The sequence below is a fragment of the Oncorhynchus masou genome, chromosome 11 (assembly GCF_036934945.1).
Source record: "Oncorhynchus masou masou isolate Uvic2021 chromosome 11, UVic_Omas_1.1, whole genome shotgun sequence".
NCBI lineage: Eukaryota > Metazoa > Chordata > Actinopteri > Salmoniformes > Salmonidae > Oncorhynchus > Oncorhynchus masou.
In genome coordinates this window covers 27,540,730-27,560,899 of record NC_088222.1, presented here as the reverse complement: position 1 = coordinate 27,560,899, position 20,170 = coordinate 27,540,730, and the positions used below count along the sequence as shown (strand labels likewise).

General features: G+C 43.4%; 1 protein-coding gene across 1 annotated transcript in view; it reads left to right on the top strand.

The window, feature by feature from the left end:
• The window catches only part of nalf2 (NALCN channel auxiliary factor 2), a 42,641-nt gene that overhangs the window by 9,527 nt on the left and 12,944 nt on the right, over window positions 1-20,170 (top strand). The gene's annotated exons all lie outside the window — the stretch shown is intronic.

Genomic DNA, 20,170 nt, shown 5'->3' with positions numbered 1-20,170 from the left:
GGTGACTTTGAAATAGAGGAGGAAGTGTCTAATATGGAAGAGAATGTTGGATCATAGTGAATGATCATAATGAATCATACTCAGATGAGGACAGAATTGCATGATATTAATGTAAGTAAATTACAATATCGCATGGTCTTCTACCTGAGAGTCAAGGTTGAATGCAGTCTACCATGTAAGCACAATCGCACACTGGTAAAAGTAGGCAAATCTGTATGGTCACTTTGATGGCAATAAACCTTAACTATTTACGTTAAGTATTCTAGTTAGCTAGCTGGGTAGATTCGTACTGTCGTGACGTTGTATTAGTTAATGTGACGACTGTTGCTCATCGAATGACTAAAAGTTTCTAATTGCTTGATTAACTGAATCAAGCAATTATTAACTCATTAGCCTGGGGCACCATGGGAAAATACGTTTTTTTTTTTAGTTTCTATTTCCCAAATTAACACATCATAATATCGATTTTTACAACAGCCGCTAATTAATCAGTTACCTCTACAATCTCGTTCTGAATGTATAATCCGGGAATCTGCATGGACCCGGGTCTCACCAACGAGTTCGTACCACAATATTAGTTGAGTATTTATTTACTATAAACACATTCTAGGCTATTGATTAGAACTTAGTATAACGGGCCAGCACACTGTGGCGCGTGTTACCCAAAATGGAGATTTAAAAGAGAAAGTACACTAGAGAAATATAAATTTGGGGGAATTTGTCAGCTATGATTATTCTAACCCTAGCCTTGCCCCAAACTGCCGCTCTTATGGGTCAGAATATGATGTAATAACATCCAAATCAAAGAGAATGTTTTGGTAGGGATGAAATGTGAAGTTAGTTTTCTAAAATTGGGTTTGAGTCAAATCTAGACCTTGCCCATAACTTGGTACGCACAGAATTGCCCTAAAGGCGGTTACACCGACTTCTGACACGAGGGTATAAAACCTGTGAGTAAAGAATTTACAGATAAGGCTACGTGACCCAAGCTGCAGTCGAGGTCGAAAAAGTCAATAAACCCAACGCAACACAAGTTTCATAGTCTAAATCAAAACTTTGATTATGATTTTCCAGTCTACTGTGCCCACACAACCTAGTTAGCTAACTTAAAGCAGTTGAGTTTAGCAAAAGTCTTGGCTATATGAATGCAAACCAACTCTGGTAAGTATATTGTAATTTCGTTTGCTTGTTAGTCTACCTTGCTAACTAGTGGTTTTACCAGTAGCCTACCTAGGTAGATGCACCCCTCAAGTGTCCCACAAATCCTAGCTAGCTATTCAAAGCAGTTATGAGGATGACATCTACCTCCATTGTAAATGTCAGTAGGAATGCAAACCAGCTAGCTGGATCAAGGTAAAAGCAGGATGGAACTGAGACTACTGTACATAGTCACAGCTCTTTTTTTTGTGAACAGTCTATCTGTTAAATGATATGCATTCACTTTCATTGAGGTATTGTAAATACTCATTTTACAGTTTAATGTAGTGATCAATATCAGTTCAGTCAGATGACAGCATTCTTTTTAAATTCTCTTTCATAGTTTTATAAACATCTTTTTTTTTACATCTTTTTTACTATAATTCTGCATTTAGAATGCTTATGGATATTTACTTTGGGCTTTACAATGGTAAATGTAGTTATTTCTTTATTACTGTATTTCTACAGATTATTGTTGTGAAAAGGGTATGCATGTCTAAAAATATAGGCAGTTTAATATATTTAGCATTTACTGACATTTCATATTCTACATGACGAGAGTTAAATAAGTTTACCTGTCTATATAAGGTCCCACAGTGCATGTCTGAGCAAAAACCAAGTCATGAGAAAGAAGAAATTGTCCGTAGAGCTCCGAGACTGGATTGTGTCGAGGCACATATCTGAAGAAGGGTACCAAACAATTTCTGCAGCATTGAAGGTCCCCAAAAACACTGGCCTCATTCTTCAATGGAAGAAGTTTGGAACCACCACCGACTCTTACTAGAGCTGGCCTCCTGGCCAAACGGGGGAGAAGGGCCTTGGTCAGGGAGGTGACCAAGAACCTGATGTTCACTAACTACAGAGTTCCTGTGGAGATGGGAGAACCTTCCAGAAAGACAATCATCTTGGCAGCACTCTACCAATCAGGCCTTTATGGTAGAGTGGCCAGACGGAAGCCACTCCACAGTAAAAGGCACATGACAGCCATCTAAAGGACTCAGACCTATGAGAAACACGATTCTCTGGTCTGTTGAACCCAAGATTGGACTCTTTGGCCTGAATGCCACGTGTCGTGTCTGGAGGAAACCTGGCACCATCACTACGGTGAAGCATGGTGGTGGCAGCATCATGCTGTGGGGATGTTTTTCAGAGGCTGGTGAACAGAGCAAAGTACACAGATCCTTGATGAACACCCGGGTCTGATGTCCTGAGCAGGTTAAGGTTCACCTTCCAACAGAACAACGACCCTAAGCACACCGCCAAGACAATGCAGGAGTGGCTTCGGAACAAGTCTCTGAACATCCTTGAGTGGTCCAGCCAGAGCCCGGACTTGAACTTGATCAAACATCTCCGGAGAGATCTGAAAATAGCTGTGCAGCGACGCTCCCCATCTAACCTGACAGAATGGGAGAAACTCCCCTAATACAGGTGTGCCAAGCTTGTAGCGTCATACCCAGAAAGACTCGAGGCTGTAATTACTGCCAAAGGTGCATCAACAAAGTATGGCGTAAAAGGTCTGAATAGTTTTTTTTTTTTGTGCCAATGCCTTATCCAGTTTTTGCACATCTAGCAATTTCGGGGGGGGGACTTTTGGATCCATTTTAGAATAAGGCTGTATCGTAACATAATGTGGAAAAAGTCAGGGTCTGAATAGTTTCCGAATGCACTGTATACCCTTAGTCTCTACGGACATTCATTGGGAGCTCTCCATCTGTAAATAGGCTTTCACAGCTTTTCATATCTGAGGACAGAGAACATCACGAAGGATCAGGCTTCGTTATACTCAAATTAGACTGCACTGAATATTATGTTGCTATTATCTCTCTGTCCATAAAATATTACCCTCTAGGGGAACTGAAAAATATTTTCATATCCGCCCACAAAGTTACCTGTCCAATCCTACACTCTCCCTTTACAGACCGCTGGAGCTACAATTTCACACTCTTCAGTGGCTGTTTTTAATAGCTCGCAAGTAGGAAGTTAGCTAGCATGACATAACATTTAACTCACTTAGATAAATGGTGTGTTAGCCTACAAAGTGGCCTACTGTTGCCAAATAGCTAGCTAGCTAGCTAATAATAGTAAATGGTTAAAAAAAAATGTAAACATGTATTGCTTCTTTTTTGTAAGGACAATCTTCACTGTTTGCAGTGGTTGAAAAGCACAGCCGTGCTTTAGACCATGTTATATAACGTTTGACTTCACTAGCATAATACGCTTTCAATAAATATAAATCGCACACTGTCGGACACACTTGATAACTATCACTTGAAGCTAGCATGGACAACATCAACCCGGATGGAAAACAGTGATCCGAAATTGAAGCCAGAATTGAGGTTAGTAACTGTCGATCTGATATTCAAAAGTCTTTGCTGATCAAAGGAAATGATAGCGGATACATTTTGTGTACCAAAAATCACAAAATAGCGAAGTTGGGTCGGCACATTGCAAGACTGCAGCCATACAGTACCAATTCCAAACAAAAACAGGACGTGATGTTCAGACACGTGTGAAGTACACATGGATTTTTGGTCTTGACCATTCAACCAAGAGGGCCAACGCAAATGTTGACGTCACTACCTCATTACGTGACCGTGTGCAACCATGACCGACTCGCGTCTGCTTTTTCACATTTTTAAGTTCAACTAGGGCTGTCGAACAATAATTTTATTTTATTTTTTAAGATTTTTTTTTTTAATACAAAATCATTACAAGACTATTGAAGTATTGATTTTGTCCAAATTAACAGTAAGACAAAAATGTTTTTAAATTGATGAACACACTTTCTTTAACCTCAAAGTAAACTTGTTGACATGGCATTGTTTTATAGCAGTATATATTTTGTATTTCGGATATGTTCAGTGTATTTTGAATGCTTTCAGACAATGCAGCAAAAAATGTTGTGAACGTTAACTTGAGTTAAATTATCTGACTTAACTCTGACAGTGCAATATTAACATGTTAAGCAGGTTAAATAAGGACACACAGAGCTCAAGCTTCTCTGTTCTTTTCACTGGGCTTCTTCCAATGGTCAATGAACAATGTATGAAGAAGAGGTGTGCGACTGCAGCAGTAACACTGAATGGAAGGCTAGGAAATAAGAGATCATCACTTTTATCGCACTTGAATTGTTATACTCGTAGTCTTTTTTTTTTTTAAGAATAGCGTTACAAAATGTGCAATTCCATATGGGGAAACATTAGTATTGCAACATCTCACACAAAAATACTACAGTTTACTATAGAATAGTACAGTACTAATTCTGTAGAATACTATACTACACACTGTGTAGTATCCCTTGATCATGTGTAGCACTTACTATAGAATGATGTAGAATACTATAGTAAAGACTACAGTAGTATCTGCAAAAGTACAGTCCACAAAAATACTACACTTGAACTATACTAAATACTACAGTATTTCATTTGCATGTACCCTGCCCATATCCCAATTTGTGCCACCCATAAGTGAGAAACCAACAAGCAAGTATAGACCATATATTGGGTTCCCTACACTTTATAGAAAAGAGCAGATCTATCTGTTCAGACCCCAGTCCTACCTACCAACAGGTTATTTTAAAATGTGCTCTTTTAGTATGTCTCCATTTAGGTTTCCTCAAGGAGAAAGATTTGCAGGCTATGTCAAATATATATTAAAAGAAAAACACTAGTAAATATTACAGTCCACAAAAACATGAATTACTACAGTGTGTGTATATACTACAGTTATTTTACTACAATATTTATACCCTAGTTAACGGTACATTCTACAGTATACTACAGTATCCACTTTGGTCCGGAAAAACACTACAGAGAGCGTCCATCAAGAGCACCCTGACCAGTTGCATCACCGACTGGTATGGCAACTGCTCTGCATTTGACCGTAAGGCGCTACAGAGGGTACTGAGTACGGCCCAGTACATCACTGGTGCCAAGCTTGTTGACATCCAGGAGATAGATATATATCTATCTATCTCACACACACTATGCGATGTCAGAAGAAGGCCCCAAAAATTGTCAGACTCCAGTCACCCAAGTCATAGACTGTTCTCTCTGCTACCACACGGCAAGCAGTACCTAAGCGCCAAGTCTAGGTCCAAAAAGCTCCTTAACAGTTTCTACCCCAAAGCCATAAGACTGCTGAACAATTAATCAAATGGCCACCCGGACTATTAACATTGACCCCCCCACCCCCTCCATTGTTTTTACACTGCTGCTACTCACTGCTTATTATCTATGCATAGGCACTTTACCCCTACCCACATGTTCAAATTACCTTGACAAACAGGTACCCACACACATTGACTCGGTACCGGTACCCCCTGTATATAGCCTCGTTATGTAATTTTCTTGTTACTTTCTGATCATTTTTTTTTACTTAAGTTTATTTAGGAAATATTTTATTTTTTCTTTGACTGCATTGTTGGTTAAGGGCTTGTAAGTGAGCATTTCACAGTAAGGTTGTATTCGGCACATGTGACAAATAAAATTAAGATTATTACAGTAAAGTCAGCAAAAACACTACAGTGAATTCTATGTTTATACTATAATGTTTTAATCTGCGATGTTAACACCACCTTTTCACGTGAGGAGAATAACACTTTTAACATCACATGAACTTGCAATTCTACATGTGAACTGTTACACCCTGATCTGTTTCACTTGTTTTTGTGATTTGTCTCCACCCCCCCCCCCCCCCCTCCAGTTGTCGCCCATCTTCCCCATTATCCCTTGTGTATTTATACCGGTGTTCTCTGTTCGTCGGTTGCCAGTTCGTCTTGTTTGTCTAGTCAACAAATTTGTTATCAGCTCCTGCTTTTCCCAGTCTCTTTTTCTCGCCCTCCTGGTTTTGACCCTTGCCTGTCCTCTGTCTGCTGACCTGTGCCTTTGCCCCACCTCTGGATTATTGACCTCTGCCAACCCTGAGCCTGCCTGCCGCCAGGTACTGTTGCCCCACCTCTGGTTTACTGACCCCTGCCTACCTTTAGCTGTCTTTTGCCTGCTCATGTTGGATTATTAAACCATTGCTATTTCGACTGCATCTGGGTCTTGCCTTTATACCTGTTTGTACGAACTGGCCATGACTGACCCAGCAGACCCGGGCTAGCTGCGCAGCCACATCTCCTCCCAAGGAGCCTCCATTGGTAGGCACTAGGAATTGCTTCGTGGTCTTATAGAGGGAGTCCAAATGTTGCCTGAGCGCCATGACTGGGTGTTGGACATGCTGCTGGAGCAATTCTGAGGGGTAGCCTGCCACGGTGGTAAACCCACCGCCCCTCAGTAACTCGGCGATTATCCCTGTTTACCTCTCCCGGAATGCTTTAATGGAGAGCTGAGCACCTGTCGGGTGTTTTTAGCTCAATGTGCCCTAATTTTCGTGCCCTAGCCGTGGTCCTTCCCCTCGGATCACTCCAATAGCTTATGTCATCACGATGTCTGGGAGGGATCTCACCTGGGCTACCGCCGTTTGGGAACAACAGCCTGCCATGTACGTGAGTGAGGCCCCGTTCTCTGGAGTGGAAATTTAATTTAGCTCGCACGTCCAAGGATTCCACCTCGCCTCCGAGTCATCCCGGAAGTCCCCGACGGTGCAATTGCCGAGAGCACCCGATGTTCCCTGACCTTCTTCGGGAGTCACCAAAGATGGCCAAGGCGCTGTTTCCCGAGCCTATGCAACTAGGCAGAGCTGGGGTGTCGCCAGCGGAACGGCAACACTGGATCAACACAAGGAGCTGTCTGTATTGTGGGGCTTTTTGTGTCTTCTTACACGGTAAAAGACCAGGCTCATCGGTAGGAGCGAGGACTCTGGTGGGCCATATCGAGGACTTTTCTGCTTCCCTTACTCACACCCTTTTCATGTCATTCTGCTGTGGGGAAACCAGTCCAAATATCTCCGGGTCCTCATTGACTCTGGGGCTGATGAGAGCCTTATGGATGCCACACTGGCTTCTGAGCTGAACAGCCCCTATCCATTCCCATGGATGTTAGAGCACTGGATGGGTGCTCTATAGGTCGGGCCACCCATAACACCACTCCCATCAAACTACGTGTGTCAGGGAATCACAGCGAGACCATTCAATTCCTGCTCATCAAGTTCCCCCAGATTCCCGTAGTTTTGGGATTCTCCTGGCTCCAGCGACATAATCCTCTTAACCGGTCTACAGGTGCTATCATGGGCTGGAGTCAGTTCTGCCACGCCCATTGTCTGAAGTTGGCGTGGGCTTGGAAGCTGCTCCGGACCTCTCTGCCATTCACGCGGAGTACTAGGACCTCTGGGAGGTGTTAAAGTCACGGACCACTTCCCTTCCACCGCACCGCCCCATGACTGCGGGATTGACCTTCTCCCTTGCACCATGCTTTCCTGAGAAGTCGGGACCAGAGACCAAGGCTATGGAGATTGACATTTGGGGACTCCCTAGCTACAGGATTTATCCATCCCGCTCCTGCTGGCGCAGGGTTCTTCTTCGCTGAGAAAAAGGACAAGACCCTGTGCCCATGCATTGACTACCGGGGACTCAATGACATTACTGTGAAGAACCATTATCCACTACCACTCATTTCCTCGGCCTTCGAGCCGCTCCAGGGGGCCACTGTTTTCTCCAAGCTGGATCTACAAAATGTGTAACACCTGGTGTGGATACGAGAGGGGGACGAGTGGAACGCCGCCTTCAACACGGCCACTACGAATATCTGGTCATGCCCTTTGGCCTCACCAACGCCTCTGCCGTGTTCCAGGCTCTGGTGAATGATCTGAGACATGTTGAACCGGTTCGTCTTTGTCTACATTGATGACATCCTCAACTTCTCCTGCTCCTCCAGGCTCCTCCTGTTCTTGGACATGTGCTCCAAGGAAAATTGTGAGTTCCATCGCTCCATCATTCCCTTTCTGGGCTACATTTCTGCTGGGAGTGTCCAGATGGATCCTGTGAAGGTGAGAGTGGTGGTGGATTGGCCTCAGCCTATGTCCAGGGTGCAGCTGCAACGCTTCTTGGGGTTCTCCAACTTATTATTTTTTTTTTTACCCCTTTTTTCTCCCCAATTTTGTGGTATCCAATTGTTAGTAGTTACTATCTTGTCTCATCGCTACAACTCCCGTACGGCTCGATAGAGACGAAGGTTGAAAGTCATGCGTCCTCCAAAACACAACCCAACCAAGCCGCACTGCTTCTTAACACAGTGCGCATCCAACCCGGAGGCCAGCCGCACCAATGTGTCGGAGGAAACACCGTGCACCTGACAACCTTGGTTAGCGTGCACTGCACCCGTTCAGCCACAGGAGTCGCTGGTGTGCGATGAGTCAAGGATATCCCTACCGGCCAAGCCTTCCCCATTTATTGCCGCTTCATCCGGGCTTATAGCACCCTGGCCTCCCCCTGTCTGCAGTCACCTCAACCAAGGTTCTGTTCACGAGGTCCTCTGCTGCTGACAGGGTGTTCCGGTCTCTTAAACACCTCTTCACCACTGCTCCTATCCTGGTTCATCCTGACACTTCCTGTCAGTTTGTGGTGGAGGCCGACGCTTCGGATATTGAGGCTGTCTTGTCCCAATGTTCTGCCCTGGACCTTAAGCTGCATCCCTGCGCCGCCTTCTCCCACCGCCTCAATGCCACAGAGAGGAACTACAATGTGGGGAATCGGGAGCTTCTCGCTGTGAAGATGGTGTTGGAGGAATGGAGGCGCTGGCTAGAAAGGGTCGAACATCCGTTCATTGTGTGGACCGACCACACAAACCTGGTGTATCTCCACTCCGCCAAGCGCCTCAACTCCACACAAGTGAGATGGGCCCTGCTGTTTACCCGGTTCAACTTTTCCCTCTCCTACCGGCCGGGGTCCAAGGACGTCAGGCCGGATGCCCTGTCTCGCCGCTATAACCCCACGGTTATTACCCTGGAGACCGAGAACATCCTTCCCACCTCGTGCCTAGCGGTGGCACTCAGCTGGTGGTATAGGGAAACGGGTCCGGGAGAAACCAGTCCGGGGGGCAAAATAACAAGTCTGTTTGTGCCTGATGCTGTCCGCTCTGTGGTCCTGGTGTGGGCCCATTCCTCCAGGCTTGCCTGTCACCTGGGCTCTCGTCGGACCCTGGCCTTTGCGCAACAACACTTTTGGTGACCTATGGTTCTGTATGTTGCCACATTAGTCGCCACCTGCTGCCTAGTCTCCGCCAACCGTACCACCTGGAGTCAGCAACTGGTATGAGTTGAGTATGTCCACAACACCCTTCCTTGCTATGCCACGGGTCTCTCACCCTTCGAGTGTTCCTTGGGATATCACCCTCCGCTCTTCCACGAACAAGATGAGGAAGTCGGTCATCCCTCTGCCCAGAAGTTCATCCGCCGCTGTTGCCGTACCTGGAAGAGAGCCCTGGCCACTCTGTTGAAGACCACTTCCAGGTATAGGTGACAAGCAGATTGCCACCGGACCCTTGCTCCATGCTATTGGCTCGGGCAGAGGGTATGGCTCTCTGCCCGGGACCTGCCCTTCTGGGTGGAGTCCCGGAAACTTTCCCCCGGTTTCATCGGCCCGTTCCCCATCTCTAGAGTCATTAGCCCCACTGCTGTTCGTCATTTGTTACCCCCGTACCCTCCGTATTCACCCTACTTTCCATGTGTCTAGGATTAAGCCTGTCTCACAGCCCTTTGTCTTCTGTTTCCAGGCCCACCCCTCCCTGTGTCTTCGATGGCCATCTGGCATACACTGCGAGATGCTTCCTGAGTGTTCGACCACGGGGCAGGGGTTTCCAGTACCTGGTTGACTGGGAGGGTTATGGCCCGGAGGAGAGGTGCTGGGTCCCCGCTAGAGACATCCTGGACCCAGCCCTTATCGCTGACTTCCACCACAGGCACCCCGGTCAACCAGGTATGCGCCCAGGTAGGACGCCAGGCGGCGCCCCAGGGGGGTTAGTCACACCCTGATCTGTTTCACTTGTCTTTGTGATTGTCTCCACCCCCTTCCAGGTGTCGACCATCTTCCCCAGTTTCCCCTGTGTATTTATACTGGTGTTCTCTGTTCGTCTTGTTTGTCAAGTCAACCAGTGTTTTAGTTATCAGCTCCTGCTTTTCCCAGTCTCTTTTTCTCGCCCTCCTGGTTTTGACCCTTGCCTGTGCTGACTCTGAGTCTGCCTGCCTGACCACTCTGCCTGACCCTGAGCCTGCCAGCTGACCTGTACCTTTGCCCCACCTCTGGTCTACTGACCCCTGCCTGCCTTTACCTGTCTATTGCCTGCCCCTTTTGGATTATTAAACCATTATTAATTTGATGTTGTCTGCATCTGGGTCTTACCTTCATACCTGATATGAACGTGAGATTTACACATGAGAATGTGTTTAAGATTTGAAACCGCAAACTTCACACATGCAACTGCAATTCATATGTAAGTTGTGAAAACAAACATGTTATTCTTCTCACATGTGTAAAGGTGGTGTTAACATGTGAACCCTTATTCAAAAGGCACTCGTGCATCTGAGTTACGTTTGTTGCAGGTGCATGGTAACAACTGAATAAGATGAGAAAAAATAAGAAACCTGCGCACAGAGCTCTTATGAATGCCTTGAGGCCGATTGGTAAGCTTAATAAAGAGCAGTGATATTAGCAAGAGCAGTGTGCGGGTTTCTTATTTTATCAACATGTGAACTCTAAAATTAGCGCATGTGAAAATATGGTTTCACGTGAAATTTAAGCTCAGCATGTGGAAACATCTATTTCACATATGACAATGTGATTTCACATGTGAAACTACAAATTTGAATCATGTTTTTTTGTTGTAAGAGCTGTGTGGCATAAATATCAAAAACAAGCAAGGCACCCTGTCTTCCTCTTCAACAAGACTGTCTTAAAAATTTGTATCGAGGTCACCTTTTGTAGAGCACATCGGTTGCCCTCCAAGTGTGGCACACTCTCACACTTTATTTTTAATGAGCGTCTAGTAGAAACGCCTGTCAGCTAAGGAAGCCTATCCAAACAGATCCCCCTCTCTTTCACTAGACTGTACTGCGGTGACACGTGTCCTCTCCCTGTTGTCCCTACTGACACCCTGTGTTATGGCAGATTTGCTATCCCAGACAAGTGGAGGCACCATGGGACTACAGAGTTCATGCTTTCTGACAGTGTGGCTGATTTGGTTTGAGTGGTTTTAGCATGGATGTGGCCTCTAGCGCACCTAATGTATTGTATTATACCAAATCAATCTGTCCCAACAGTAGTCTCTGCAGTGCAGAAGCTAGAAGCTAGAGGGGACAGCAACTTTCACTCAGCAGGCCTTCCATTCCATGTTTTCAAATCACAATTGTCCAAAATGCAGAAAAACAATGTGAAATAGAAACTAATTTGGTGTATTCCTGTATTAAAATAGCCTGGTTAGTAACAATTAATTTAATAAGACCAAAGGAAATACTTTAGGATTTGAGGGAATGTACAAAGAACAGATATAAACGCAACACGGAAAGGGTTGGTTTCATGAGCTGAAATAAAAGCCCCCCTAAAATGTTCCACACACAAATGTATTTCTCAAATGCTGTGCATAAATTTGTGTAAATCCCTGTTAGGTGTGACATATCAAGAAGCAGATTAAACAACATGCTTATTACACGGGTGCACCTTGTGCTGGGGCCACTCTTAATTATGACAGATGTCTCAAGTTCAGGGAGTGTGTAGTTAAAAAATATATATATAAATTTAACCTTTATTTAACTAGGCAAGTCAGTTAAGAACAAATTCCTATTTACAATGACGGCCAAATCTGGACGACGCTGGGCCAATTGTGCGCGGCCCTATGGGACTCCCAATCACTGCAAGTTGTGATACAGCCTGGCATGCTGACTGCAGGAATGTCCACCAGTGCCAATACCAGAGAATGTAATGATCATTTATCTACCACTAGGCTACCTACCAGGGTGGCTACCTGCCTAGTGGTTAGAGCGTTGGACTAGCAACCGAGCGGTTGCAAGATCGAATCCCCGAGCTGACAAAGTACAAATCTGTCACTCTGCCCCTGAACAAGGCAGTTAACCCACTGTTCCTAGGCCGTCATTGAAAATAAGAATTTGTTCTTAACAGCCTTGCCTAGTTAAAGGTAAAATAATACAAATAAAATGACTCCAATGTAATTTTAGAGAATTTGGAAATGCGTCCAACCGGACTCAACTGCAGACCACGTGTAACAACGCTAGCTCAGGACTTCCATATTCAGCTTCTTTACCTGCGGGATTGTCTGAGACCAGCCACCCAGACAGCTGATGAAGCTGTAGGTTTGCACAACCAAAGAATTTCTGCACAAACTGTCTCGGGAAGCTCATGCGTGCTCGTCTTCCTCCCCAGGGACTTGATTTGACTGCAGGTCGGCATCGTAACTGACTTCATTGGGCAAATGCTCACCTTCAATGGTCACTGGCACACTGAACAAGTGTGCTCTTCACAGATGAATCTCGGTTTCAGCTGTACCGTGTCATGTCGCAAGGATCTGTACACATTTCCTAGAAGCTTGAAATTTCCATGGCCTGTATACACCACCAGATATGTCACCCATTGAGCATGTTTGGGATGCTCTGGGTCTATAATGTATGACAGTGTTCCAGTTCCCGCCAATATCCAGCAACTTCGCACAGCCATTGAAGAGGAGTGGGCCAACATTCCACAGGCCATGTATCTTGCTGCATGAGGCAAATGTTGGTCACACTAGATACTGCCAGATTTTCTGATCCACGCCCCTACCTTTTTTTTAAAGGCATTTTTGACCAATGGCTGCACGTCTGTCTTCCCAGTCATGTGAAATCCATAGATTTAGGGCCTAATGAATTGATTTCAATTGACTGATTTCCTTATGAACTGTAGAATCTTAATGTTTGCATGTTGTGTTTTTTTATATTTTTGGTCAGTACATGTACAGTGAGCCTATTTATTTACTAGAAAGCCACACGGCTTCTGCGTCTCACTAGTAAACAACCAGAAAGGTCTATGAGTAGGGCCATGAACTGAAATATTTTCGGTCAGAAGATGTTGCTGTCAGATTCTGTTTAGTTCTCTGATCTCTTTTGCTGTGGATGTTCTTGTTTATGTGATCCTACACTGGACTTATGTTGGTTGCAGTAGTAAAATAAAATAGAGATGGATAGGAGGTGACAGCCCACACAGTCTAATTCCTTATCTTTCCTCTTATGTAGGCTAGAGTTGCTGTTATTTCAGATTGTCTCTCCAGGCCCTTGTCCAATAGTCCCGAAAGCATTCCCGTTTGACAGAATTATTGCTCTTTCCAAGGACAAATATCTTATTTTTCTTTCTTTCTTTGAAATCCTTCAGGCATAACTGTTATGGATGATGTCAACATCTTGGTGGGGGCATCTACAGATAACTTTCAGTTATGTTTTTAACATGGGAGTGTCAAGTCTAAGCTGTTTTGTATACTGGCTAATACTTTACATAAATGAATGGACACATTTCATAGGTGCAGTGGATTAGAGTGGGATTGTCCCTGTGCTTACCTGTCTTTTGCCTTGAGTCATACACATTTACTCTTAACATTACAACTGCTTTGTGTTCTGTAAAACTGCTCTGTCTGTACATATTGTGCACATTTCTCCAGTTCAGTTTAACCGGTTGGCCTATCCTAATATTCAGTCACAGTACTTTCCTGTTACCATATCATTATCTGAGTAGTGTAGGATATTTGTTAGCTTTGATTCTACATATTTGCTAATGTATTGGACCAGCTCTCACTATTTTTAAAATATGATATGGTCAATTATTTATGATCCCCCTGCTGCTGCACAAAGGCAGCCAGTAAACACACCCTAGCAGTGTGTCAAATCAGAATCAATGTTTAATCACTGTTAATCTTATGTGACATTAGCTTTCTCGACGGAATAACAGGAGCAGCAGCTGTGCACTCTGCTTTTAGATATGATAGTACAGCCACCACACCAAGCTGCTTTGAAATCTATTTCCTATTGCAGGAAGTAAAGAAAATGTTATAATCTTAATGAGTACTGTATATTAATATTTACCCCTGACACATTCTTTACCCATATCAATCTCTTTTCACACAAATTTTCATACACGTTTTCAGCAATATATTGCTTTCCGTTATTCGTGCGAATGTGTATTTACTAATTGCATCATCAAATATACATCCATAACCTAAACAGGTGTATATGATGTTGGATGTCACATCTGACCCCATATGCACCTGTTAACCTAGGAATATGTTAAGGATGGTAGTTTGGAACAGAGGGCTGGGTTTGGAAGTAACACAGCTGGCTCAGAGTATAAAGCAGCTGACTCTCAGCATTCTAGAATATCAATGAGGCAAGCTGGAGCTTCCTAAAGGATTTACGAAAGGGTTGTCACATACCCACACCACCAGTATTAGTCCAGTCCATTGGCTGCTGATTGGCATCATCTGACCAATAAAAGGGTGTTAGCCTGGACCATCTCTTTCATAAGCATGCGGTCATCCATATTCACCCCATGCATTGAGGAACAAGCATACTGCATCACATCTGTGCTGTGAATACTTGCAGTATAAGGAGTGACACATTGCATTGGGAAATCATTCCATTTATCCTAAATGGAAGTCATAATAATAGTAATCTTAACGTTGTGAATTACATGCTGATAAGGTCGTTGCCCTGATCTTTTTTTCCTTCTTCCTGAAAGCAGTGAAGACTCCCTCCAGGGTCCTACTGCTGATGTGCTTGCCTTGACGGAAGGCCATGCTGTCTGCCTGCTTATCACCCTGGTGAATGGGCTCCATCAGCTGTGTAATGTGGCCTCCCTCCGTTGTCCTGGTTGGCAATATTATAAATGTGCTCACAGATGAAAGTGGCACCACAGGGAGAATGACTGTTTCTACTGTAAACAACTTAAACAAAGGGATATTTGCTTTATGCAGTTAATCAATTCCATGCTTAACATTGGAGGTTTTCAAGTAAAAGCTGATCTTGTGTATGTTTGCATTTTTATGGTTTTGGCTTTGCATTTATAGAATTCATTACAATTGGTTTAATTTATTTTGTTTATTCCATTTCATTTGGTTAAATAATAATGTATGAATGATAGTTTAAGATTTTTCCTCATTAAGGTGACAATTGTCAACAACATATTGTGTCCTCATATGTAATCTATTTAATAGTGTAGTCTGAGGTGTCCACCTGAAAATATATTTGTAAATTCAGCTAGTTATGAAAGTTGAATTACTTTTATTACACTTGGGCTTCATATAAAGGCCCTTTTAAAAGACTGCAGAATTGGGGCAGTTTTATTTTCAGAAACAATCTCTCCATGAACCAGTTTCAATAATTAGTTAGGATGATGTCTTACAGTGCCTTCAGAAAGTATTCATACACCTTGACTTATTCCACATGTTACATCCTGAATACAGAATGGATTAAATATGATTTTTTTTCTCTCACCCATCTACACACACTACCCCATAATGACAAAGTGAAAACATGTTTTAGAAAGGTTTGCAAATTGATTGAAAATGAAGTACTGTATTTAATTTACATAAGTATTCACACCCCTGAGTCAATACTATAGTTTGTAGAAGCCCCTCCGGGCACCGATTTACAGCTTTGAGTTGTCTTGAGTGTTTTCAGCTTTGCACATCTGGATTTAGAGATTTTCCTCCCTGCAGATTTTCTCAAGCGCTGTTAAGTTAGATGGGGAGTGGCGGTGAACAGCAATCTTTGAGGCTTTCCACAGATTTTCAATGTGATTCAAGTCTAGGCTTTGGCTGGACCTCAAGGACTTTCACATTTCTGATCTGAAGCCAGTCCAGTGTCGCCCCAGTCTGTCATTTTCACTCATTATTCATTCTATCCTTACCAGTCTCCCAGTCCCTGCAGCTGAAAAGCATCCCCATAGCATGACGCTGCCACCACTGTGCTTCACGGTAGGGAAGATGTTAGATGGGTGATGAGCTGTGCCTGGTTTTCTCCAGACATGGCGCTATACAGTCAGGCCAAAGAGTACAGTTTTGGTCTGTCGTATGCATTCTTCTCAGGGGTGTCTTCCGTCTGGTCACACTCCCAAAAAAGCCTAGATTGGTGAAGTGCTGTAGAGACTGTTGTCCTTCTGGCAGGTTCTCCCATCTCAGCTAAGGAACTTTGTAGTTCTGTCAGTGGTCATTGGGTTTTTAGTCGCCTCCCTGACCAAGGTCTTTCTTGCCCAGTTACTCAGTTTGGTCGGATGCCAGCTCTAGGCAGTCTGTTCCATATTTTCTTAAATTTCCCAATGATTGAGACCAATGTACTCTTGGAATAAACACAGTGCATTCGGAAAGTATTCAGACCCCTTTACTTTTTTCACATTTTGTTACGTTACAGCCTTATTCTAAAATTAAATATTTTTTTCCTTCAATCTACACACAATAACCCATAATAACAAAGCAGAAACAGGTTTTAGCAAATGTATTAAAAATAAAACTGAACTGAGTATTCAGACCCTTTACTCAGTACTTTGTTGAAGCACCTTTTACAGCCTCGAGTCTTCTTGGGTATGAAGCTACAAGCTTGGCACACCTGTATTTGGGGAGTTTCTCCCCTTCTCTGCAGATCCTCTCAAGCTCTGTCAGGTTGGAAGGGGAGTGCCGCTGCACAGCTATTTTCAGGTCTCCCCAGAGCTGTTCGATCGGGTTCAAGGCTGGGCTCTGCCTGGGCCACTCAAGGACATTCAGAGACTTGTCCCAAAGCCACTCCTGTGTTGCCTTTGCTGTGTGCTTAGAGTCGTTGTCCTGTTAGATTGGAGCAAAGGATCCCCTTCCAAGGTCCTGAGCACATTGGAGCAGGTTTTCATCAAGGATCTCTCTGTACTTTGCTACGTTCATGTTTCCTTTGATCCTGACTAGTACCCCAGTCCTTGCCGCTGAAAAACATCCCCACGGTATGATGCTGCCACCTCCATGCTTCACCGTAGGCATGGTGCAAGGTTTCCTCCAGACGTAACACTTGGCATTCAGGCCAAATAGTTCAACCTTGGTTTCATCAGACCAGAGAGTCTTGTTTCTCATAGTCTGAGAGTCCTTTCGGTGCCTTTTGGCAAACTCCAAGCGGCTGGCATGTACTTTCAACTGATTGGCTTCCGTCTGGCCACTCTACCATAAAGGCCTGGTTGGTTGAGTGCTGCAAAGATGATTGTCTTTCTGGATGGTTCTCCACAGAGCTCTAGAGTTCCTGTCATAGTGGCCATCAGGTTCTTGATGACCACCTTGACCAAGGCCTTTCTCCCGCGTTTGCTCAGAGTAGCCGGGCGGCCAGCTCTAGGAAGAGTCATTGTGGTTCTAAACTTCAGCCATTGAAGAATGATGGAGGCCACTGTGTTCATGGGGGACCTTCAATGCTGCAGACATTTTGTGGTACCCTTCCCCAGATCTGTGCCTCGACACAATCCCGTCTCAGATCTCAACAGACAGAACAGAATTAATTTGACCTCATGGTTTGGTTTTTGATCTGACATGCACTGTCAACTGTGGAACCACAGGTGGACTCTGATCAAGTTGTACAAGCATCTCAAGGATGATCAATGGAAACAGTATGCAACTAAGCTCAATTTAGAGTCTCATAGGAAAGAGTCTGAATACTTAGAAGGTATTTCTGATTTCAAAAAATGTCTAAGTACCTGTCATAATGGGGTCATAATCTGTCATAATGGGGTATTTTGTGTATATTGATGAGAAACATTTCAATTAAAGCCTTTTTCTAAAATGGATTCAAAGTAACAATGTGTAAGAAGGGAAGGGGTCTTTAAATGTTCTGAATGCACTGTACCTCATCACAATTCTACCTTGTCAATCTACGGACAGTTCCTTGAACTTCATGGTATAGTTTCTGCCTGGCCGTGCACTGGGACCATTATATAGACGGGAGTGTTTCTTTCTAAATCATGTCCAAAAAAATGTAATTGGTGTCAGGTGGACTCCAGTGAAGTTAGTGACATCTCAAGGACGATCAAAGGAAATTGGATGCACCCGAGCTCAATTTCGAGTGGCATAGCAAAGGGGTGTAAATACTTACAGTACCTGTCAAATTGTATTTATTTATTGTAAAATAATAGTGAAGACTTCAAAACTATGAAATAATCATGTAGAATCATATCATGGAATGGAATCATGTCGTAACCAAAAAAGTGTTAAACAAATCAAAATGTATTATAGATTCTTCAAAGTAGACACCTTTTGCCTTGACAGCTTTGCACACAGCATTCTCTCAAACGGCTTCACCTGGAATGCTTTTACAACAGTACTTGAAGGAGATCCCACATATGCTGAGTACTTGTTGGCTGCTTTTATTTCACTCTGCGGTCAACTCATCCCTAACCTTCTCAATAGCATTGAGGTCGGGTGATTGTGGAGGCAACGTCATCTGTTGCAGTACGCCATCACTCTCCTTCTTGGTCAAATAACCCTTACACAGCCTGGAGGTGTGTTGGGTAATTGTCCTGTTGGAAAACAATTGATAGTCCCATTATGTGCAAACCAGATGGAATGGCGTATCGCTGTAGAATTATGTGGTAGCCATGCTGGTTAAGTGTGGCTTGAGTTCTAAATAAATCATTGACAGTGTCACCAGCAAAGCACCCCAACACCATCACACATTTACATTTAAGTCATTTAGCAGACGCTCTTATCCAGAGCGACTTACAAATTGGTGAACCACCTCCTCCATGCTTCACGCTGGGAACCACACATGCGGAGATCATCCGTTCACCTACTCTGCATCTCTCAAAGACATGGCGGTTGGAACCAAAAATCTCAAATGTGAACTTGTCAGACCAAAGGACAGATTTCCACTGGTCTAATGTCCATTGCTCGTGTTTCTTGGCCCAAGCAAGTCTCTTCTTATTATTGTTGTCTTTTTAGTAGTGATTTCTTTGAAGCAATTCGACCATGAAGGCCTGATTCACACAGTCTCCCCTGAACAGTTGATGTGTCTGTGAAGCATTTATTTGGGCTGCAATTTCTGAGGCTGTGAACTCCAATGAACTTATCCTCTGCAGCAGAGGTAACTCTGAGTCTTCCTTTCCTGTGGCGGTCCTCGTGAGAGACAGTTTCATCATAGTGATTGATGGTTTTTCTGACTGCACTTGAAGAAACTTGAAAATGTTCTGCATTGACTGACCTTCGTGTCTTGCTTATTTGAGCTGTTCTTGCCATAAAATGGACTTAGCCTTTTTGGTAAAAGACCATCTTTTGTATACCACCCCTACCTTGTCAAAAATAAATTCTACAAAATGAATTTTAATAAGGCACACCTGTTAATTGTAATGCATTCCAGGTGACTACCTCATGAAGCTGGTTGAGAGAATGCATAGAGTGTGCAAAGCTGTCATCAAGGCAAAGGGTGGCCACTGAAGAATCTCAAATATAAAATATCTAGATTTTTTTTTTTGCTTACTACATGATTCCATGTGTTCTTTTGTAGTTTTCACTATTATTCTACTATGTAAAAAAATAAAATAAAGAAAAACCCTTGAATGAGTAGGTGTGTCCAACCTTTTGACTGGTACTCTATGTAAATTAGATATCTGCATTTCATTTTCACTCAATTTTGAAAAACAATATTTTTTGCACTTTGTCGTTATGGGGTATTGTTTGTAGATTTTGTATTTGGGCAAGAACGCAACAAAATGTGGAATAAGTCAAAGGGTATGAATTCTTTCTGAAGGCACTAAAAGGGTTTTGGCATCAGCATTTCAAGTTTCAACAAAACTCCAGAGGACACTTGATGACTAATGTACTTTTTGAATTTTTTGCATAAGGGCATTTTATTGAATAAAATTGTATCCATCTGCATTTCTTTTAAGATTTGCCACAAATAACTTTGTATCAAAGGGGTGAAGATACTTTATCAAATGAAATTATGACACATTATCCAAGTCTAAGGGCAGTTTCAAAAATATTAGTGAGAGATTGATGTACTGATAGTAAAGTGGTAGTCAAGTAAGACAACAAAGCGAAGTGAGATATAACTAATTTACTTAGCC